This window comes from Zonotrichia albicollis, chromosome 23, assembly GCF_047830755.1.
Source record: "Zonotrichia albicollis isolate bZonAlb1 chromosome 23, bZonAlb1.hap1, whole genome shotgun sequence".
NCBI lineage: Eukaryota > Metazoa > Chordata > Aves > Passeriformes > Passerellidae > Zonotrichia > Zonotrichia albicollis.
Genome location: NC_133841.1, coordinates 2,031,414 through 2,037,568, shown reverse-complemented (window position 1 = coordinate 2,037,568; position 6,155 = coordinate 2,031,414). Strand labels below are relative to the sequence as shown.

Sequence of the window (6,155 nt, the reverse complement as noted above, 5' to 3'; positions counted from 1 at the left end):
ACACCGAATCCCCCACCCCATTCACTCCCTGACCCCGAGACAGGCTGGGAATGGCGCAAAACCCGATCTGTCCAAGGTGTGGGGTGATTTTGGGGGGGCGAGCGCTCTGTCAGGCTGGGGGGCTCCACCCGCAGCGCTTTTAGGATTTTTATCTCGGGAAAAGAAAACCCAGCGGCCGGGCAGGGGGGGGCAATACAAGCCGCGAAGCCCCTACAAAAGTCCTGCTCCAGGTGAGGCTCGAACTCACAACCTCGGCATCGCTCGTGTACCGCCCTATAAGTACCGCGCGCTGACCGATTGCGCCACTGGAGCGCCCCGCGCCGCCCGCAGCCACCGCGCCCCCTGGCGGTCCCGCGCCGCACCCCAGGGGGACCCCGGGATGGAGATGGACACCCCAGTGTGACCCCGGGATGGAGATGGACACCCCCGGATGGAGATGGACACCCCTCGTGTGACCCCCGGATGGAGATGGACACCCCAGTGTGACCCCGGGATGGAGATGGACACCCCCAGTGTGACCCCGGGATGGAGATGGACACCCCGTGTGACCCCGGGATGGAGATGGACACCCGCCGTGTGATTCCGATATGGAGATGGACACCCCCGGATGGAGATGGACACCCCTCGTGTGGCCCCGGGATGGAGATGGACACCCCTCGTGTGACCCCGGATGGAGATGGACCCCCCCAGTGTAACCCCGGGATGGCGATGGACACCCCAGTGTGACCCCGGGATGGAGATGGACACCCCCGGATGGAGATGGACACCCCAGTGTAACCCCCGGATGGAGATGGACCCCCCCAGTGTAACCCCGGGATGGAGATGGACACCCCCGGATGGAGATGGACACCCCGTTTCCACCCCTGACTGAACATGGACACCCCGTGTCCACTCCTGGTTTCAAACGGACCTCCCCGTGTGCCCCCCTGGATGGAGATGGACCCCCATGTCCACTCCCGGCTTCAAACAGAGCCCCCCTGTCCATTCCCGGTTGGAATCAGCCCCCGTGTCCCCGTCCCCGGCAGAACCCTGTGGTGACACCCGCTGCAAACCCGTCCCCTGTGACTTCTGCACCCGCCCTGTGCCCGCTCGGTGCTCATCCTGCTGCAAATCCTGGCTCCGAACCACCCTGAGCCCACCCTGGCTGTAAATTCTGCCCTCACCCACCTCAGTTCCCATCCTGGCTGCAAACCCAGCTCTGTGCCCAGCCCGCGCCCATCCTAAGCCCACCCTGAGCCCACCCTGGTTCTCTTCCATCCCTGCTCCCACCCTGGCTACAAACCCTGCTCTGTGCCCACCCTGGCTGCAAATTCTGGCTCCAACCCACCCTCGTACCCCTGATCCCACCCTGAGCTCACCCTGGCTGTAAATTCTGCCCTCACCCACCCCCGTTTCCCCCTTGCTCCCATCCTGGCTGCAAACCCCGCTCTGTGCCCACTCTGAGCCCATCCTAAGCCCACCCTGAGCCCACCCTGGCTACAAACCCCGCTCTGTGCCCACTCTGCTGCCAATTCTGGCTCCGAACCACCCTGAGCTCACTCTGAGCCCACCCTGGCTGTAAATTCTGCCCTCACCCACTCCCGTGCCCACCCTGCTGCCACCCTGGCTACAAACCCAGCTCTGTGCCCACCCTGCTGCAAATTCTGAGCCCACCCTGGCTCCAAACCACCCTCGTAACGCTGAGCCCACCCTGAGCCCACTCTGGCTGTAAATTCTGCCCTCACCCACCCCCGTGCCCATCCTGCTGCCACCCTGGTTACAAACCCAGCTCTGTGCCCACCCTGCTGCAAATTCTGAGCCCACCCTGGCTCCAAACCACCCTCGTAACGCTGAGCCCACCCTGAGCCCACCCTGAGCTCACCCTGGCTGTAAATTCTGCCCCTACCCACTCCCGTGCCCACCCTGCTGCCACCCTGGCTACAAACCGCGCTCTGTGCCCACCCTGGCTGTCCCCTGCTGTCCCCAGGACCCCTCACCCGTGTGTGTCCCCCCATTCCTCACCTCCTCCATCTCCGTGCCGGGGTTCCTGCCCAGCGCGGCGGCATCGGGCGGGTTTTGGGGCAGGGAGAACATCCATGCCCAGAGGTGCCCGGCGGCGGGTGGCATGAGCCAGGCGACGAGGCAGAGGACGGCGGGCGGTGTCACCATGGCGTGCTGGCGGTGGCAGTGCCAGCCCGGCCGGCCCGCGGGGTTTTTGTAGCCACGGGCGAGCTGGCACCCCGCTGCTAAAAGTGTTTGCCCGGCTAATGGGGTGGGAGGAGGCAATCAGGGCTTAAGGGATTTCCATAATTGCCAGCCTTCCCCTCGGGGGGGGCACCGGCCCCACTGCAAACAGCCCCCCCCGGGGCCAGTCTGGCTCCCGGCGCCAGCCCCGGGCACAGCCTGGGGTGCCCTGGGTGCCCCCATGGCTGGGGTGGTGATTTTGGGGGCAATTTGGGGCGCCCTGTGTGACCCCACACCATGGAATGATGATTTTTGGGGTTCTCTATGTGCTCCCATAGCTTGGAATGATTTTGGGTGCAGTTTTGGGTGTCTTGTGTGCCCCCATAGCTCGGGGTGGCATTTTGGGGTGGCCTGTGTGTCCCCATAGGTCGGAATGATGATTTTGGGCACAGTTTGGGGTTCTCTGTGTGTCCCCATAGCCCGGGGTGGTGATTTTGGATGCAATTTGGGGCGCCCTGTGTGTTTGGGGTATCCCGTGTGCTCCCCCACCCCACAATGGTGATTTTGGGGGCCATTTGGGGGGTCCCGTGTGCTCCCCCACCCCACAATGGTGATTTTGGGGGCCATTTGGGGGGTCCTATGTGCCCCCGCAGCTCGGGGGAGGGGAAATTTGGGGTGGCCTGTGTGCCCCCCATAGCTCGGGGGGAGATTTGGGGTGCAGTTTGGGGTGTCCCTTGTGCCCCCACACCTCGGAGTGGTGATTTTGGGTGTAATTTGAGGTTCCCTGTCTGCCCCTATAGCTCAGAATAATGATTTTGGGGGCAGTTTGTGGTTCCCTGTCTGTCCCCACACCTCGGAATGATGATTTTGGGCACAGTTTGGGGTGCCCTGTGTGCCCCCATAGCTCGGGTGGCAATTTGGGGTGCAGTTTGGGGTGTCCCGTGTGCCCCCACAGCTCGGGGTGGTGATTTTTGGTGTAATTTGGGGCTCCCTGTGTGGCCCTATAGCTCAGAATAATGATTTTGGGGGCAGTTTGTGGTTCCCTGTCTGCCCCCACACCTCGGAATGATGATTTTGGGGACAGTTTGGGGTGTCCTTTGTCCCCCACACCTCGGGGTGATGATGGACATGGATTTGGGTGTAATTTGGGGTGCCGTGTGTGCCCCCACACCTCAGAATGACGATTTTGGGGACAGTTTGGGGTGCCCTGTGTGCCCCCAAGGCTCGAGGTGCTGATTTGGGGTGCCCTGTGCGCTCCCACACCTTGGAATGATGATTTTGGGTGCACTTTGGGGTTCCCTGTTTGTCCCCATAACTCAGGGGGTGCAGTTTGTGGTGTCCCCATCGCTCAGAGAGATTTTGGGAGCACTTTGGGGTACCCTGTGCCCCCCAACCTCACAATTCCCTTTTTCTTTCCCCTTTACAGTGGGAACGAGAGGGAAAATTGGGGTGCAAAGGCTGCGACCCCCAAAACGGGCACGGAGGTGGGCACAGGGCTGGCACCAGCCCCGTGTTTGGGTGTCCCCCGTGTCGCCCCCTCCCCACGGGGGTGACGGGATTGGCACCTTCGCTAACGCGGCCGCGAATGGGCTGCGAGCCCGGCCCTTATCGCCCTGCCCTTATCGCAGCCCGCGGGGTCCCCCCGAGCGCGTCCCCCAGACGGTGCCACCCCCGCGTCCCCCAGACGGTGCCACCTCCGCGTCCCCAAACGCGCGGGGGGCTCAGCGCCAGCGCCCCCCCCCCCCCCACAGCTCTGCAATACACTTCGGGTCCATCCGGGTGCACTTTGGGGTGTCCTGTGTGCCCCCATAGCTCAGGGTGGTGATTTTGGGTGTCCTTTGTGCCCCCAGACCTCGGGGTGATGATTTTGGGTGCAATTTGGGGGTGTCCTGCGTGCCCCCACGGCTTGCAGTGGTGATTTTGGGGTGCAGTTTGGAGTTCTCCGTGTGCCCCCATAGCCCGGGGTGGTGATTTTGGGTGCAATTTGGGGCGCCCTGTGTGACCCCACACCATGGAAATGATGATTTTGGGTGCAGTTTGGGGTTCTCTGTGTGTCCCCATAGTTTGGAACGATTTTGGGGGAAGTTTGGGGTTCTCTGTGTGTTCCCATAGGTGGTAATGATGATTTTAGGGACAGTTTGGGGTACCCTGTGTGCTCCCATAGCTTGGAATGATTTTGGGTGCAGTTTGGGGTGTCCTGTGTGCCCCCATAGCTCGGGGTGGCATTTTGGGGTGGCCTGTGTGCCCCCATAGCTCGGGGTGGCATTTTGGGGCGTCCTGCGTGCCCCCACGGCTTGCAGTGGTGATTTTGGGGTGCAGTTTGGAGTTCTCCGTGTGCCCCCATAGCCGGAATGGTGATTTTGGATGCAATTTGGGGCACCCTGTGTGACCCCACACCATGGAAATGATGATTTTGGGTGCAGTTTGGGGTTCTCTGTGTGTCCCCATGGTTTGGAATGATTTTGGGGGCAGTTTGGGGTGTCCTGTGTGCCCCCATAACTCAGGATGATGATTTCATTTGTGGTTTGGGGTTCTCTGTGTGTCCCCATAGCTTGGAATGATTTTGGGGGCAGTTTGGGGTGTCCTGTGTGTCCCCATAGCTTGGAATGATTTTGGGTGCAGTTTTGGGGTGTCCTGTGTGCCCCCATAGCTCGGGGTGGCATTTTGGGGTGGCCTGTGTGTCCCCATAGGTCGGAATGATGATTTTGGGCGCAGTTTGGGGTTCTCTGTGTGCTCCCATAGCTTGGAATTATTTTGGGGGCAGTTTGGGGTGTCCTGTGTGCCCCCATAGTTTGGAATGATTTTAGGGGCAATTTGGGGTGCCCTGTGTGACCCCACACCATGGAAAGATGATTCTGGGGACAGTTTGGGGTGCCTTGTGTGCCCCAATAGCTCGGGGTTGCAGTTTGGGGTGTCCTGTGTGCTCCCACACCTCAGAATGATGAATTTGGGGTGTCCTGTGTGCTCCCACACCTCAGAATGATGAATTTGGGGTGTCCTGTGTGCCCCACAGCTTGGAATGACTATTTTGGGCACAGTTTGGAGTGTCCTATGTGCCCCCACAGTTCAGGGTGGCATTTTGGGGTGTCCTGTGTCCCCCAACACCCCGAGGTGACAATTTGGAGACCCCCTCCCCTACGTTCACCCTTCCCGGGCCATTCCCGCTCTCTCCGTGCCTCAGTTTCCCCAGCCGTGACTCAGGACACTCTGGGGGTGACACATTCACAATGGGGTGACCCCAAATTTTCCTCCCGGTGTTGCGGGACCGGCGGGGCCGCCAGGATCCGCCATCCCCCCCCCATCCTCTCCCCGTGTTTGCCCAGCGGATTTGGGAGCAAATATTGACCCCGCTCCGGGACACCATCACTGTCCCCATCCGTCCCCCGCTGCGCGACATGTCGCGATAACCCCCCCCCCCCCCAGCGCCACCACGGGGGTCCCGGACGGCGGCTCTGCCACCCCAAAATACCTGTCTGGCGGTTTGGGGGGGTCCCTGCACCTCCAAAAATCCTGGAGGGGCTGGAGATGCCAGGGATTTTGGGGGTTTGGGGTTTGGTATTGGGGGGTTTTGGGGTTTTGAGGTTTGGGGTTTGGGGTTTTGGGGGTTTGGGGTTTTGAGGTTTTGGGGTTTGGGGTTTTGAGGTTTGGGGTTTTGGGGTTTTGGGGTTTTGAGGTTTTGAGGTTTGGGGTTTTGGGGGTTTGGGGTTTTGGGGTTTTGAGGTTTGGGGTTTTGAGGTTTGGGGTTTTGGGGTTTTGGGGTTTTGAGGTTTTGAGGTTTGGGGTTTTGGGGTTTTGGGGTTTTGAGGTTTGGGGTTTTGGGGGTTTGGGGTTTTGGGGTTTTGCGGGTTTGGGGGTCTGTGTCTACCCAGGGGTACTCGGGGGGAGCCGGGGAGGGACATCGGGGTGTGGGACAATGGGGTGGGGGTGTCAGTGTGGGGGTGTCCCTGAGTGGGGGGGGGATCAGCCCAGAGCCCCCCCCTCAGCCCAAAGCG

At 61.0% G+C, this 6,155-nt stretch overlaps 1 non-coding gene across 1 annotated transcript; it reads right to left on the bottom strand.

Moving 5' to 3' along the window:
- Positions 1-222: 222 nt before the first annotated feature.
- On the bottom strand, positions 223-312 carry TRNAI-UAU (transfer RNA isoleucine (anticodon UAU)). The gene is given in 2 exon segments: positions 223-258; positions 275-312. It is a non-coding gene; the product is annotated as a tRNA-Ile (tRNA).
- Between the last annotated feature and the right edge of the window lie 5,843 nt (positions 313-6,155).